Below are 18,397 nucleotides of genomic sequence, written 5' to 3' on the forward strand. Positions count from 1 at the left end.
TATTTAATAACGTTAAGTATTAATTTGTTTGTTTTTATAATATTTTATTTTTATTAAATATTAAAAAGTAAAAAAAACTAATATATTATTTTTTATTTTAAAAAAGAAATAAAATATTTTCATTTTTTTTATTCAATAAAAAATTTATAATAAATTATGAAAAAATAAAAAAACAAACTACTTAAAATTTAAAAGTAAATTATTTTCAGTAAAAAGCTAAAAAAATAAACACCCTCTTAATCCACTCAATAATTTGCTTAATCAAATCAGATTAATATACAAATTTTTAGGAAATAAAGTATCGAGAAAAAACAGATGTTGAATTTTTGAAAAAATAAAGTGCAATAAAATTTTATTTTATGGTAACTCCAAATTATTATATATAGAATTTAATATTTTATTGTACTAATGCCATAAAGTTATAAAAAGTTGAGATTTAGGTAATAACAAAAGGGTTGGTCCGGTTGGATGCTTAAAACTATTTTATGTTGGTGGATAATTTCTGTATGATTTAAAAAAGGGAAGAAAAGGGTATGGACATATAAGGGCAAATACTAGATTTAATGCTGTTGTCAAATATTACTTCACACCAAGGACCATACATATGAGAGAAAGTAAAAGGAGAGTGTTTGGCCATAAAAAGGAATCTTCTCTTCTCCCAACAGTGGTCACTGCTCTTTCTCTATCTTTCTTTTTCTCTCTTCCAAACAATTGGTGGCTGGGAGTGTGTGTGGGGTTTGTGACCTGTCCACACAACTGGAAGCAACATAGAAAGGTAAAAATGGAATGGAAATCTAGATAGCCTATCCACTATGCTAGCTCCATCTGTGAAAATTGCAGTGCTGATCAGCCCAATGTCTTTGGAATATTGCTAGGATTTTTCTTTTTTCAGCTACCGCCTGGCTCCTTCAACCTTGGTTTCTCATCCAAGTCATATCTTTGGCTTTCTTTTTCTCTCTTTAGGGTTGGTTTTAGATTCTTTGCTTAATTTGGAAATGTGCTTCTCTCTTTTCATGTATGGTCGTTTGTTTATTTTTTTCTCTTATCTCACACCCACATTTTTTTTCTCTCTTTCCAAATCCCCATTTCTCTCTCTCTCTCTCTCCCTCTATTGAATTCTCTTTGAAGTACCAGTTTGATCTGTGAAGGGTCTGATTTTTTTTCCTTATTTGTTCTCTCCTTCTCTCTCTCTCTCTCTCTCTCTCTCTCTCTCTCTCTCTCTCTCTACATATAAGGAGTAAAATGGTTCTTTGGTCTGATACGGAGTTGTGTTGATTTTTTCTGTGAAGGGTTTGGTTGAAAATTTTCCAATGGCGCAGCAGAAGATTCAGATCAAGAAGATTGACAACACAGCAGCAAGCAAGTAACCTTCTCAAAGAGGAGAAGAGGGCTTTTTAAGAAAGCACAGGAGCTCTCAACACTGTGTGACGCTGAGATAGCGCTTATTGTCTTCTCAGCAGCAGGAAAGCTCTTTGAGTATTCAAGCTCAAGGTTAGTTTTCTCATCTCTCCCATTCCTTCTTTTTATACATAGATGTATGAATCTCAGTGCATTTTGCAGGCAATCCTAGTACCTTTTCTTTATTTATTAGCATTTTTTTTTAATCAAGCTCAGACCCTCCCAAATCTAATAAACAAATGGATACCCTCCCAAATGCATAGTACTGTGTGAATTATTTTCTCAGAGTGGAGAGTATTCTACTATTTTGCACTGAGTTATGTGTTACGAATAAAAAATTAAGTTCAACATCATTCTCTATGATGTAGCTGCTTGTTATGGTGATTGTGCTATCCTGATTGTCTTCTGCTTAGCTTAATTTCCCCTCATGTTTTATATATCATTTTCTCAGCTGGTTCCCAAGATCACCTGACAGAAAAGAGAAGAAAATTTAACCTCAGAAGCATTTTTTTTCCCCACTCGATTGGAGCAATCAAAGCTTTACAACCTAGAAATAATAATGTATAATTTTCTTTCCTAGATATACACATTGAAAAAGAACTATACATGGTACGTTTTCTGTGAAATATTATTTAGCTTAGGGCAGTGTTTGATCCATTGTTCTTGGTTTCATTTGAAGGCTCAAACTTTTTCAGATCTTTCAGTTTCCTTACAGTGGTTCTCTTTCTTGCCAATTGTAAGCATGTGATAACATATGATTTGTGAATCACATGCATGTACTGTAGTACTATTAGATATGATACTCTAATGAAGTATGAGCTATGAATTAATATTCCTTAATAATTAATCATAATCAATAATCGAGGTTTCTTCCTGCTTTTAATTAAATTAGGCATATATCTAATTATCCTAGACTGAAGATATGGTTTTTTTTTTTTTTTTTTCTAACTATCATCTTTGTGTTTTGTGTATTGTCCTTCATTTTGACAAGGTGCTGGTTTTCTTCCTACTGACAATCATTAAGATGATTTTGTAAGGAATAAGAGGGATTAGGGAGACAGATGGAGCTTAAAAGAGCATCCTTTGTTGGGTGGATGTCACAGAATAATTAGTTGGCTAAGCTAAAATCACAATGACCATGTTTTTAATAACATATTCTGCATTGATTCATATGTATATATAATTTGATTTGGGCATGGAATTTGTTTGATGATCTGTTGGAGTCATTAATTCCAATATTTTTCATAGGCCTAAGTTCATATAGCTATAGATTTGTTTACAATTCAATATTAGGTTTTGGAAAATAGACAGGTTCATTGAATTGGTCCCATGATTAGCTTGGGTTTGACTTGATTTTAAGAAATCTATTATTTTTGTATGAACCTAATCTGAGTTTGAGCACTGTGAGAGGTAAAAGCTTGGGAAATCAATGCCATATTAGATACTGTAGGGTTTTGAAAAAGGAGTTCTACATCCAAGGTGATCTACCACATGGAGAAAAGATATGTACATTTATGAACATTTACATACAGTTCTCTCAGCTTTTGATCTATGAACTTTTGTTTTTGTAAAGGTAGTCTCCTTACAAAAGAGAAAGTACTACAAATGCTCAACAGTGAGATTACAACATACCATAAGGGATTCATTGCATTAAATCTCATTACTTCATTGTACTACCTTGGATAGCTTTGAAACTAGGATGTATGAAAAATACTGAAAATAGCTTCAAAATTTGGCCACAAATGCATTGAAAAATCAGTCCAAAACAAAATCAGACAATAAGTACTGCATATATCCAATTACATGCATGTTTGTTGTGTGTATATATAGACCGGAGTGTGCTAAAAGCCGAGAAGATTTGTGAAGGTAACAGGAAGTTTGAAGCTTTCCTAAACTCTTGTTGTTTAGTTGATGAGTGAAGAGATTCAGAAAAGAAGTTCAACTCAAATTTGAAGGGAAAATTTTCCCTAGACAAGTTAAGCACCATAGCAACATAGAGTACTTCCATTCTGTAAACTGTATTGAGAAACTATATAGACCATCAAAATCATGTGTGTACAGCCCTCTAACAACTGATGATTAATGAGCTTGCTAACAGCCTCTAATAAATAATCATAAAGTTCTTGAGAAAATAACTTGGTAATAGTAAGCTTCTAGCAATCACTTTGTATTGAAGCATACAGCTATTGCAGGAAACCTCAAATCCAGAAAATCATGCCAAGATTGGCTGATTCTGTTATCTGATCAGTCACAAAGTCATTCTCAAAATCCATAAAATCATGCCAAACTTGGCTGCTTCTGTTATCTGATCAGTCATTAAGTCATTACAGCCTCTGACTTCCATTTCAATATTTATCCCAAAGGGCTTCATCACTTGTATGTCATTATAGCCCAAACTATGCATACCCTACCTTCATTTTCTGTTCTAGTTTACTCATCTTAATTTCTTCTCCTAAACCAATGCTTTGGATTATGACCCCAAAATTACTTCATTCTCCCTTGCCTTGAAAAATATTTCTCACTCACATCTCCATCAAACTTGAATAGCATATCCACATAGTTTAGAGTGATGGCATCAAGAAAATCTTTTGAGAATATATCTAATGTACAGCCTCCTTTTCACCATTGCCAACATATTTCATAGAATCAATAAACAAATGACTTGATAAAATTTAGTTTGTGAAGAGTTGCATGAACTTGATCTAGAGTACTTGGGAGCTCAAATACCTTCAGCATCCCTATGGCAAATGGGGTAATCAATTAGTCGTCCTTTCAGCTGTTATATCAACAATCCGTAGCCTTGAAACCCTGTCTTTATAATAAATTAGAAAATCTGATCAAAGGGGATGATTTTGGCCTTCAACTTTGCCGTTATTCGGTAACAATCATTCATGCTTGCTCTTCCAAATGTTGTTTTTGTTGGCAGCTCAAACCTACTAGATATATTCCAAAACATACATGTGATAACAGCTGTTTTGCTGAAAGCTCTTCTACATGATCTTTTGTTAAGTATTGCCAATCCAAAACTCCTACACTAAGGCAACCACTATTTATCTTTTCTGACTTATTACACTTTTTAGGGCATTAAGCATGCTGTGTGTCTTTGTTCTTATTACAAACTTCTTTGCTTACCCAGAAAACTTTGATCTGCTAGCTGTTAACAACAAAAGAAGGGGTTCCTTTTCTGCATCTATTAAAATTTCAGTTGCCTTTTGAAACTCTTAAAATACCATATAGATGCAAAAAGGGACACTACTACTGTCACATGTGAATCAGTTGATGGAGTAGCCACTTGTCACAATTATCCAAGATTTCATAGAGAAGTTATTTGAAAAAATGTCATAAAAATTAGGCATGGCACCACAATTGTTGTCTTTCATCACTCGTATTCAAAAATTACATTGTAGATATTCACACTTAACAAAGCAGAAACTTGTAACAGCAAAAATATAGAAACTCCTATTAATAAAATATAGAAATCTTTTAGTACTCAACTACTTAAATATAGAAACTAAATCAACTACTCAAAATAAAATGTTTTCTTTGACTTTTAGAAAGTAAATCTAATTATAATATTTAGAAGCTCATGACTCTTAGCCACCAATTTTTCTTTGTATCTATCTACTTCTCCTTTTACATTCTTCTATGTGTCTTATATCCAACTTATTCTAATTGCCTTTTCCCTTTTGGAAGAGGTATTATTTCTCATTGACATTCGTCTTTATTGTTTTTATTTTCTCGTCCATAACCTCTTTTCATCTTTTATTTTGAATAGTTTTTTCAAAATATATTGGTTTACAATTTGCAAAAAGACAAAAGAGGATTAGATTGTTTTGATTTTTTGTTACCTCATAAATCTCTTGTAAACTTCCAAAATGTGTTGTCCTTTCGTTTGAGTTTTTCAATGAAGATGATGTTGTTGGAACTTCAATGACGGAGGTGTTGATGGAGGGGTAACAATCTCTTGCAAGCTTTCTCTAATTTATTCTTCTTCTTCATAGAGGGGACGAATATCGTAGTTATCTTCTTGAGCACCCTAATTTTATGTTTCATTTTCATTAAACTTGATATCTCAACTAATAATAATATTTCCATTGTTTGGATTGTATAACTTGTAGTCTTTGGAGCTTTAGTCATAATCAATGAAAATATTTTTTCGCTTTTGTCATTTGATGTAAGTTACTTTTGATCTAGAACATGAGCATATGCAATACCTTCAAACACTCTCAAACGTGAAATACTCCACTTTCTTTCATTTCAAGCTTGTTATGATGTTTTATTCCTTACACTTCAATTAGGAAAATGATTTAATAAATAAACCATTTTAGCATAAAATTCTTTAGTCATCTTATTTTTCAATATGCTTTGAGACATGTCAAGAATAGTTTTATTTTTCTTTCAACTACATCACTTTGTTGTGGAGATTATGGAACTGTTAAAGGTTAACAAATCTCATGATTTTCACAATATTCTTCAAATTCTTTTAATGTCAATTTAACTCCTTTATCACATCTCAGTGTCTTTATATTATAGTCACTTTCCTTTTGTACAAGTGTTTTAAATTCCTTAAAAGCTTTAAATACTTAAGATTTTTCCTTGAAAAAATGTACTCATGTTTTTCTTCTAAAATAATTAATAAAAAGTAAAAAAAAATGTTTCTTCTTACCAAAAGTGTTTGGATGAATTGGGTCGCATACATCTAATGAATGAGCTTTGAGGTCTTTTGCTCTTGTCATTGCTTCCTGTGAAAAACCTTTTTAGGGATGTTTTCCAAGCAAGCAGCATCCTTCACATAATTGATTCAGGTGATATATTGAGGTCAATCCTTTCACTATATTTTCCTTGCTCAACAATTTTAAACCTCCAAAAAAAGATTTTCAAATCTTAAGTATTGAATTCTAGAAGAATCATTGACATAGGATTTTAGATATTTTACATCATTTTGAATGTTTAATAAACATATTTTATTTTTTATCATAGACACATTAATAATTAAATTGGCATGCTGATTTCTTATTGAGAGACTTTGATTTTTCACATGAATATTATATTCATTTTTTTAAGAGTTGACCTAAGCTTAATATATTATTTTTCATGTTGCGCACATGGTAAACATTTGAGATAAATTGATTTTTTTTATGTTTCAAATGAATGAAGATTTTATCTTTACCGTTTACCAAAATTTTGGATGCATCTCCAAAATAAACATGGCAACTTTCTGATTCATTAAGTTCCCCAAACATGTTTTTGAATCCACACTTATGATTGTTTGCTTTGATGTCAAGATATCATGTGTTTTTCTCCTCACTTTCTCTTTTATATGCCAATAATACAATAGCTTCTTGTTGATTTTTCTTTTCAATATAGTTGATTTTCCTTTCCTTATTGTTAGTGGCACTTCTATACTCATAAGCAGAATGACCTTATTTTTTTATAGTTATAACATTGAATTTTGGATTTATCATACTGTCACCTTCCATTTTATCTTGAGTTGCATCATTTTCCATTCTCCCTCGATAAATATGAGTTTTGGTTTGTTCCTTCATGTTTGATGAATTGAAACCATCTCTTCCTCTATTGCCTTGATCTCGTCCACACCACGTCCACTATTATTTTGACTTCTTTTATTAAGATTTTCTTCATGCTCTTTTATTGACTTCTTTTATTAAGAGTTGATATAAACTTAATATATTATTTTTCTTGTTAGGCACATGGTAAATATTTGAGATAAATTGATATCTTCTATTTTCAAATGAATTAAAATTTTATCTTTACCTTTTATTGAAATTTTGGATGCATCTCCAAAAGTAACATGGTCACTTTCTAATTCATTAAATTCCACAAATCTATTTTTGAATCCACACGTATGATTGTTTGCTTTAATTTCAAGATACCATGTGTTTTTCTTCTCATTTTCTCTTTAATATGCCAACAATACAGTAGGTTCTTCTTTATTTTTCTTTTCAACATGGTTGGCTTGCCCTTCCTTATTGTTAGTGGCACTTTTTATTTATAAGTATTATGAACATATTTTTTTTTTTTTACAATTATAATATTAAATTTAGGACTTATCATACCTTCTCGTCTCATTTGTCTTGAGTTGTGCCATCTTTCACTCCCTTTTAAGTGATATGAGTTTTGGTTTGTTCCTTTATTGTTTGATGAATTGAAACCATCTCTTCCTCTATTGCCTTGACCACATCCACAACTACGTCCATGATTATTTTGACTTCTTTTATTAAAATTTACTTCATTCTCTTTTATAATAAGTTTTGCTTGGAGAACCTGTTTTAATTTTTCTTGGTTCTTCTTTTTCAATCTCTCTTCATAGGCTTGTAATGATATTATAAGTTGATCAATGGTCATAGAATCTAAATCTTTAGATTCTTCAATGGCCATAATAGTATATATAATCAAACTTCAAATCTAAAGATTAAGGTATTTTTTCAATCACACGAATGTCGTTTCCTTTTAATAAATTTACAATAGTCAATACTTTAGAAAAGGTAATTGGAGATTAATTATGATACTTTCATGTACAAACCTTTACGTTCTCCTTTAACAGTTTGAGCACAAACTTTCACACCTTATCAACTATATTTTGTAATATCTCTCTTGCTTCTTTGGAGATGCTTGTACTTAAAATCTTCTTAGAAGTAACTTTATCCATTGCTTCATAGATGATGGTGAGAGCTTTCTTGCCTCTCTTTCTTATATTTTTCAAAAAATCCATTTGATTTGGGGATAGAGTGGTTTCATTTGATGACTCTTTGTAACTTTTCTCCACAACCTCCCATACATCTTGTAAACCAAACAAAACTTTCATCTTGATACTCTAATTATCTTAAATGTTTTTTTATGAGTTGGGGAATTGAAACGGATATATTCCACTTGCGATCTTTTTTGTATGACTGATACCAGTCTCTTGAAGTAATAGGGTTGAAAGAGAAAAACAGACAATTACATAAAGGAAGATAAAAAATCAAGGAGAATTACAAATTTACCGCCTTCTACCACTTCTGTTTGAATGTTACATAACCTTTTATTTATATATACTCACGTTTAACAAAATAAAAACTCCTAATAATAAGAATATAAAAATAAAAACCTTTTATGATTCAACTACTTAAATATAAAAACCAAATCAACCACTAAAAATAAAATGTTCTTTTTAACTAAAAATAAATCTAATTTTAGCTCTTAGAAACTTCTTAAATCAAATTTAACTTTCTAACACTACTTTGGCATGAGAATTAGTTGATGCAGTAGCCACTTGTGACAATTATCTAAGATTTCATAAAGAAGTTATTTGAAAAAATGTCACAAGAATTAGGCATGCCACCACAATTGTTTGTCTAAAAGGGAGTATTCATTGTGGCCTATTAAGAAGTTTTTTCTGGCCTATTAATTTTCTACTAAAAGTGCTAATCTTATTCATTGTGGAACCTGGGGGCCACCCCTTATGATCTGTATTGTCTTTAATATTGTATCATTTTATTGAACATGGGTACTGCCCATGCTGTGCTTTAAGGTGTCTGCTAATTTCCATGTCTTCATGTTATGGCTCCTACTGCTTTTATTCTTTAAACTGATGAGTCTCATGAGATGTTATAATTTGGTTCCATGTTCACATTTTCAATTTGGATTATATTAATTCTAAATAAAATTTTGTCTTCTCCTAGTCATAATTTCCAATTTATCTGATTTTATTTATTATTATTTTTAATTACTCATTGAAGGAGAGAAATTATGCTTTGCTTAATTCTTATTTCACTTACCCAAAAAATTTAATTAATTACATTGAATATTCACATAATTGATTTGTGCATAATGCTTTTTTAGTGAGACCAAGTACATAAATGAGTTCAATCTATATAGTGGCATTCACTTTTCATCTATCTCACCAAAGATAATGTAGTGTAGAAGAATATGATTAAATTTAGATGGCATTACATGTAATTTATATGATTTAAATGCTTATGCTTGGGGATAAAAATATTTGCAGTTGTTCAGTTCAAACTATGATTGTACAATATTTTGAGTCTATAATAGAAATAAAAATATTTTCTATTTAACATTCCTTAAAATTACCTTAAAAATAAAATGATCATTCTGAACAATGATTAGTAATCTGTGGGGGCTCTCTGCTATCACCCTTTTTGTTGATCCTTCACCTTGTACCTACAAGTTATCCATCTTGTTAGCCCCCTTACCAGTAGACCACAAGACAAAGGTTGTAAGCCAAAGGCTATTTTTCTATCAAACATACTATATACTCCTTTTGCATTTCTGTTCATTTGTCTGATTAACCCACAACTTGTATTTCCTGGATGATGTCTTCCATGCATGATTTGAATTTCAAGACCTTCCTTTGAATTAAAATAACATTGATGTTTGCCCTAGCTCATCCTTGGATGAAAATATTTTGTCCGGATGCAGATGAATATATATCCCTCCAGGCCTCAATTCTACAGAAACCTTAATTTAGTTGTTAACCCTTCTATAGTTCTTGATGGGCACTTCCACAAACACCACTTACTTCACCATGGATCAAACATTGAGCCCTTCCAGTTTTCATCATGCATCTCATCTCTTTACAGAAATTTGTAATGACTGATCTTGGAGACATAACCTTTTTCCCTTGGGGATTGGAGGTCTAGCTCTTTTGGTGATCCTATTTCATCCCAAACCAAGTACACCAACTAAGTCAGATGAACTTGCCAACATAAAATGCCCCCCAGACAAATGTTATTTCATAAAACATCAAGCTTGCTTATGTTGACCACTTTTTAAGACTTGTCTTTACTGCTACCATTTGTTAGAGTATCAGACTGACACTTGCAAAGATTGCATGCAAACTAACTACTTGTACATACGCTTTGACATTGTCAAGGAAGTCATAGTTAGTTCCATAACAAGTGTACATCAAGACCTGTAGCTGTTAGAGACTTATCTTTTGTCCCAACAGATTAGATCAATGTCAAAGTGATCACATGTGTATCTTCCAATATTATTTTCTTAATTTGTACTCTCTTTTGATATTCTTGTTCAAATTTTCTATAGGAAATTGTAATAGCCCATCTAAATATGAGGTTTGTTTTTTATTGTAAATGTTGTATGTTATTGAGGACGTGAAAATTGTCTACGACATCATAGCAAGGTTTATTGAATTTTTTTGAAGTTTTGAATAGAGAATTGAGTTTTTTGGTTGTATGCCTAAAATTTGTTTATTACATTAAGAAAAGGTTAAGGTTATCGGTAATTTCTTCTTTTAATGGACCTCTTAATGGAGAACTGAATTGTTTCCTACATAAGTGCTTGCCGAGACATGGCTTGTGTCACTACTAGTCTTTTGTATGTATAATGAACCTTAGTAACCTTAGGTTAATCAGAAGAATATGTACTGGAAAAAGATCACATTACTTCAGTCAATGTAGTTGGCTGTACTGGTAGCACAAGTCCACCATCATTTTTGATCTTTTAACTTATAGATGGAATCATCTCCAAAACCTAGCCTGCAAGAATGAACTCTTACATGCAAACAAATTAGCTTTCACACTCTGGTATAAAGAGTCTTTTAATAGAACATATAGACAAGGGCTGGATAGGACCTTTGAGGAACAATTTTTTCATGCATTATTCATAAGTAAACTACAACTAAGAGAAGAGCTGCAATGAGATAGAACTAAAACACATGCTGGGAAGCTTCGAGGGGTTTTTTTAGCTATATTCTGGCCTCTAAACTCAAAGCCTTGGAGATGGACCTAAAAGCTTGGAACAAAGAGGTTTTTGGTAGTGTCGTAGTTCGGAAGGAATTGATGTTTTTTGAATTGAAAGGAGAGGTAAGCTACTCACTTTGTTGAAGAGGATGAAGCTAGAAGGGTGGTAGTGGAAGAATAAGCTGCTATGCTGGGAAAAAAAAAAAAAAAAAAAAAAAACTTCTCATAGGCAGAAGTCTGGAGAGTTTGGTTGAAGGAGGCGAATAAAAAGACCAAAATTTTCCCCAAAATGGCTGATGTTCATAGAGGAAGCAATTACATGACTAGAACAAAGAGTGAATGGTTTTTGGCTCATAGAGGATGTTGAAATTAAGGAGGTGTCTAATTCCTTTCAAAGTCTCTTATCTAATCTAGGGGATTAGGGACCTAGTATCAATGGGATGTCCTTCAATTCTTTATGGATAGAGGATTCAAGGGCTTATAGCTGTCTTTTCATGATCAGAGGAGGATGCCTTCTTTCACTTTATCCTAGTTGTTTAGGGATAAATCTTGTGTGCTGCAAGATAGATTTCACAAAAGCTAGCAATGCATAAACAAAAATTCTTATCTAGCATGCTAATTTACTTATGTCATAGTTTGAAATTCCAAGAAAGGAAAGTTGAGACTTGGAAAAATTCAAAGAGGTTTTCTTTGAAAATGAGAAGCCCTTGAGAAAAAGTTTTTACTTGAGAAAATAGTCGATTGCTTGCATGAAAAGAAGGAAGATAGACTCAGAATCAAACATATTTTTCCTTAGCAAGACTCTTCCTAGTGAGTGGAGCTGGTAGTTTACTTCAAAAATAGAGCCCATATGGAAATGAGTTATTATTAGGAAGTCTAGGAAGAAGTTGGCTGTTCGTATTCATGTAAGGTGAAGGATGAGTTTGAAGTAGGGTTATAGAAGGCAATTGGGACGGGTAGGATATTTTAAAAATATAACTTGTTTTATTGCGGAGTATTAGAAGGATATGTGGTGTGGTGATTCAGCTTTGAGCACTTATTTTTTCTCACTATATGCCATAACCAACTCAAATGATTCCTGGATTTCAGTTATGTGGAGATGTTGAAGAATTTGTTGCTTGAAATAATTCCATGATCGAAAGTTGGGAAAAGTATCAAAGACATTTATTTTGGTCTTGCAAGGGAGATCAATTTGAAGGGATAGTGAGAAAAAGGTAGTTGGGATAGATTCAAAGAGCAAAAAATTCTCAATCAAATCCTCGTATTCTTTTTTTGAGTTTTAAGGCAAAATGGAGTTTTCATAATAAATAGCTTGGAATTCTTAGGTTTAGATGAAAATAGGGTTCGTCAATTAGGAAATAGCTTGTGGGAAGATCGTGACCTTGGATCAGTAAAAAAAAAAAAAAGCAAAAAAAAAAGACAAGGGACCTTAATTAGAATAAGTTTTATCTTTTAAAATATGAAGAAAAATCATTTTATCACAATCTCATTCAATGTATTAAACCAATATTCTTATGAAAACTCATATTCTCTTTGTTGGGCAGAAAGTAGTTGTTGCCTTCTCTTGTATGAGAGATTGATCTTTTAAATTGGTATAGAACTTTTGCAGGGAAGAAGTAAACAAAGGCATGGAGGGCTGCGACTTTTGTGCTTAATTTGGACATTTTGAAAGGAGAGAAAGCAAATTATTTGAAAGTGTGGATCCAATGGACCAAGCTCCCAACCTCTAATTTTTTTTCTACCCTATTACTCTAGGCGAGAAAGTACAAGAAAGCTTATAGATGAGACTTCATTGTCTATGATAAATTTTGTTGATTGATTTATTACTTAGCAAATGGAGTAAGTCTTTTTTGCTTTTTTTTTCCCCTTTTTTTTCTCTTTTGCTTTGTGGCTATTTTGTTTTTTTGGCACCATTGTATTTGTCTTATTTACTAAATGTTGTTATTAATTTATTTTTTTGTCTAAAAAAATATTAGCATGAAAATGTTAGATGATGTCTCAAATATTAGTATGAAAATGTTAGAAAATTATTGGAAATATTAATATAAATATTTTAGGTTATGAGAGGAAAAATGTTATGAGATGGAGATAAATTTATAAAGATTATACTATAAAGCAATAAGCTCATCATTCAATTAATGACCTGATTGATGGAGAATGGTATCTTAACAAAGGAGCCACTGCACATATAGCAAATGTTCTAGGTGATCTCAGCCACTTCATGGATAAGGTTTTTTCACCTACTTCTTCGTCCTGTTCTCTCTTCAGTATTTCTTCTATCGACAGTGTTTCCTTTAACATTTCATTCTGGAAGGCATTCGATAAAGTACTTTTTCCTAATGTTTATTTGTCTCATATGTATACCTGTGAGGTAAATAGTACCTCACATAATCTCACCATCTCTTTGATTTGTTTCTTTACACTTTTTTGTTATTTTTCATCCAAACGTTTTTGAGTTTTACTTCCTAAATATTAGGTCTTGGTGTGTTTGGATTAAATTCTAATAAAAGATTTCATTTTCCAATTTCCTTAACAAAATGATCCAATACATGCACGCACCTAACAGGGGGATTTGAAAAGTCCAATGCACACCAATAGTGTTTTGTCTGAAGTTTGCTTCATTGATATCTGAAGCAATTTTAGGGAGATGACTTCTAATTGTTCCTGCAATCATATTACAACATGGTACTGCAGATGCCTTTCTTGTGAGAAAGGAACAGTGACTGCAAATATAATGCACCTGAAATTGCAACTTCAGACCCTAATTCTATGACAAGTGAGATCCAGAAAAGCCCTCAAAATTTCTTCCTAAAGGCGGGGTAATGCCTTTCTTTAAAAAGGGGCACATCCATTCCAAACTTGACTGGGGTGGCATATGATCCTACTTCTGTAAGATCAATTAAAAGTCATTTTCTTGGGAGTTACTTGCAAGAGCTTTAAGTTCTATACTGAACCAACTAAAGTGGGAACATGATCTTGAGCTTGCATGAGACCATTTGGAATTGGTTTTTCATGGGAGTTACTTGCTGCACCCTAATTTATATTCATATTGTATATAAATACTAAAGTATTTCCGATTGGAACTTTCTGTAGCTGGAGAACAGCACCTTTGCAGTCTTGAGCGAAGAAATTGCCCAAACAATTATCATACTTCCATTCACTTTCTCCATTACATACCACATTGTAATTCGGAGACATAATCTCATCTGCAACAGGAAAATGAGAGGAGAAGAGCTCCAGGGATTAAAAATAGAAGAATTGATTGAACTAGAGGAATTGCTTGAAGCTGGTCTGTGCAGCATTGTGGAAGAAAAGGTCTGTTTTATCGAATTATGATTATGACATTTTCGACAAACTTTAACTTGTTGAAATTTCTTTTGGTTTCAGGCTGAAAGAATTCGAAGAGATCAGTGACCTCCAGAGAAAGGTCAAGAACCTAACTTCGAAATTTTCCAAGGCATTCCATATACAAATTTTTAGAATAAAAGAGAAAACTAAAGAAAATGGAGACTAGCTAGTATCAGGTTTACATTGAAAATTTTCACTTTGTGATTGGTTCTTAAGTGATGATTTCCACCATTTATGATGCTTCCTGGCTCTTTTAACCTTTTGTTAGAAGTCTTAAGCAATGCATCTGTTTACGGAAAAAAATTAATTACTATTGCAACTGCAGTAGTGCCAATACATGTTGTAATAAGTCCATAAAGATCAGGTTTGCTATTGGAAATAAATATTTCAGGGTAATTTGCAAAAAGAAGGTTTGAACCTGGAAACTACAACAAATTCAACAACGGCGAGACCAATAAAACTCAGGAGGGACTTGGGACTTGTTGGATTACGCACACTCTGATAGTGTCACAATAATAGGAATCTAAAGGAACTATAGATAAACTGAGATATAACCTAGGATGACGTTGTAATGATGGGAATCCAAAGGAACTTGAGAAAATCTAAGATGCAATTGCCATGACCGAAATTGAAGGGTGATAAAGGAAACCAAGGATGTGGTCGCCATGATTGAAATCCAAGGATGATAAAAGAAAACCTATGACGCGATTGTCATGACTGAAATCAAAGGATGCTAAAATAAACAAAACTTAAGATGTGGTCACCATGAACGAAGTCAAAAGATGATAAGATGAAATCATAAAACATACTTAGTTTATAACCGAAATCACCTTACACAAACTTGGAATGAAGGGACACAATCTACAACTAGAATCACCTAAAACATACTTAGAAGGAGAAGATGCAATCCATAACCAAAATTATATAAAACATACTCAAAATGATAGGACATAGTCTATGACTCTCTAAGACGAAGGAGTAGCTCAAGACTAAAAGACTTGATGCCTAAAGGAGAATGCATGTTGTGACTTCTACGATGAAAGATAAAAACTTGAGGTTGAAAAGCTTAAAGCCTAAGGGAGAACACAAGGTGCGACTCTTAAGAAAAGGAATAACTTAAGACTAAAAGGCTCGAGGACCAAAGATGATTAAAAAGATGTAGAAGGCACGGAGACTTAAAGATAGCTGAATGTCACGGACTTAGTCGTTCACTAAGCTCATGCGGCACTTAGGAAAGTCAAGACGCTTGATCTTGCTAAGTTAGCCTTGCTCCCAATGCTTAGCTTGCTAGGCTAAGATGCTCACAACTCGAAAGCTTAAGAAGCTTAGCAGACAACTCTTAGAGAATGGAAGCTCTTATTACTTAAGGAAACCTTTACAAGTGCTTTAAAGACTCACTTGCTTGGTTAGAAAGTGATTTGGGTGGTGTCTTGGCCAAATGAGGCCCTCACCTATTTATAGGCACCAATGGAACTCTCCGGAACCTTGGAGGGTTCCTTACAAATCAAGAATATTCTAGAACTTCCTATACTAATCTATGTACAACACTATGTACAAGAATATACAAGAGATCTTTAGAATTTTCTAGAAAGCCTTAAGCTCCTCTCATGCCTTCCACCATAGTGTAGAGATGTGTGGACATCTCTAGGCATCTCTAGAACCTTCCAGACTCTTCCCACCAATGGCTTAGTGTAGATGACTCTAGGAGTCTCCAGAAGCTTCCCTTCTCCTATATAAACCCATGGGGAGGGTCATTTGAAGCATCTTGTGACATGAAGGTGCATCTCAAGGCTGAAGGATGATTAAAAGATGTGGTTGGAGGCCGATTTATGATAAGAAAATGATGAACTGAACCAATGACGTGGCGTAAGGCTAAAAGATGACTAAAGATATACTAAAGGCATGAAGACCTAAAGATAGTTGTAAATGTAACTCAAGACTGAAGGATGATTTGATAGCATGACTTAGGACTGATCTATGATAAGAGAAAAATCTAATGATGTGGCTTAGGGTTGATCTATGATAATAAAATGATATAATGGTGCAACTCATTATTGACTTATGATAAGAAAAAGTTCAACTAAACCAATTATGCAGCTTGAGGCCGAAAAATGACTAAAAAGATATACTGAAAGTGCAAAGACCTAAAAAATTGAAGGTGCGGTTTAGGGCTGACCTACAATTAGATAAAGATAAATTAAACCAAAGACGCAGCTTAGGGCTGATCTATAAATAAGAAAGAGATGCTAAAGGCCTTGAGAGCTATAAAACTAAAGGTACAACTCAGGGCTGAATGATGGTTTAAAGGTGCGACTTAGGGTTGACATACGGCTAGACAAAGACAAACTAAACCAAAGATGCGACTTGTGGCCAATCTATAACTAAGAAAAAGATGTTGAAGGCGCGGAGACCTATAAATCTAAAGGTGCAACTCAAGGCTAAAGGATAATATAATAGTGCGGCTGGGGCCAATCTATGATAAGAAAAAGATCTAACGGTGGTTAGGGCTAATCTTTGATAATAAAAAAATCTAGAGGCACAACTTGAGGTCGATCAACAACTAAGATGCAAATCTGACAATGTGGTTCAAGGCTGATCAATGATAAGAAAAATGTGAACTAAACTAGTGATGCGACTTGAAGCCAATTTATAACCAAGAAAGAGATACTGAAAGTGTAGAGACATAAAAATTGAAGGTGCGGCTTAGGATTGAAGGATAATCTAATCGTAAGGACTCGCACCCAATCGTGTAGATATTATTTACTTTGAGTCCAAAAGGGCCCTCACGCCTTTAAAACATCTATAAGGTTAAGAGAAGCCCATACATATATAGCGTTAAGAACTTTCTCCTATATCTGATGTAGGATATCACAATCACCCCCTCATGCAAACACAATGACTTCATTGTGTCTTATCAGATTACGAGGCCAAACAGAAATACACCCCTCACGTGGCTAAACAAACCCCTGCAACGGGGTCAGGAATTAACTCTAATACCATTTGTAATGATTTGCACTCAATCGTGTAGATATTGTTTGCTCTAGGTTCAAAAAGACCCTCATGACTTTAAAACGTGTCTACAAGATTAAGAGGAGCCCATGCATGTATATAACACTAGAAACTTTCTCCCCTATCCGATGTGGGATATCATAATCACCCTCCTTCCCCTATGTAGACATAATGTTCTCATTGTGTCTTACATGATTGTGGGGTCAAACATACAAACATCTCTTATAGGGCCAAACAAACCCCTATCTGGGATCAGGGATTAATTTTGATACCATTTGTAAAACCTCACACCCAACCATGTAAATATTATCCTATCTAGGTCCAAAAGGGTCAGACGTGTTTTAGAGTTATTAAGGCCCTTTTAGGCCCAAAGCAGACAATATCTACACGGTTGGGTATGAGTCCTTACAAATGAAAAATTAATCAAATATCATTTGTAATGACCCACATCCAATCGTGTAGATATTGTCTGCTTTTTGGGGCCTGATGGCTTTAAAACTCGCTTGGTCCCTTTGAACCCAGAGTAGACAATATCTACACGGTTGGGTGTGAGTTGTTACAAATGATATCAAAGTCGATCCATGACTTCGGTGTGGGGGTTTGTTTGGCCTCATAAATGGTGTTTTTCTATTTGGTCCCGTAATCCTATGAGACACAACGGGGATATTGTGTCTGCATGGGGGGGGGGGGGGGGGGGGCGGTGTTTGTTATGTCCCACACGGGATAAAGGAGAAAGTTCCTGATTTTATATAAGTATGAACTCTTCTTAACCTTGAAGATGCTTTTTAAAGTCGTGAGGGCCCTTTTGATCACAGAGCGGACAATATCTATACAGTTGGATGCGAGTTGTTACACTAATAGTGTGGCCTAAGGTTGATCTATGATAAAAAAATAAAAATAAAAAATCTAAGGGCATAACTCGA

At 33.4% G+C, this 18,397-nt stretch overlaps 1 long non-coding RNA gene across 3 annotated transcripts; it reads left to right on the forward strand.

Moving 5' to 3' along the window:
• Positions 1-634: 634 nt before the first annotated feature.
• LOC104878910 (uncharacterized) lies at positions 635-18,150 on the forward strand. Of its 3 annotated transcripts, none has more exons than XR_009465424.1 (4): positions 635-775; positions 1,290-1,491; positions 14,211-14,432; positions 14,505-18,150. It is a non-coding gene; the product is annotated as an uncharacterized LOC104878910 (long non-coding RNA). The 3 variants fall into 3 exon arrangements; XR_785503.3 differs by lacking the exon at positions 635-775 and adding an exon at positions 814-964; XR_009465425.1 differs by lacking the exon at positions 635-775 and adding an exon at positions 814-964 and having other exon boundaries at positions 14,333-14,432.
• Positions 18,151-18,397: the final 247 nt, after the last annotated feature.

This window comes from Vitis vinifera, chromosome 3 (assembly GCF_030704535.1).
Source record: "Vitis vinifera cultivar Pinot Noir 40024 chromosome 3, ASM3070453v1".
Lineage (NCBI taxonomy): Eukaryota > Viridiplantae > Streptophyta > Magnoliopsida > Vitales > Vitaceae > Vitis > Vitis vinifera.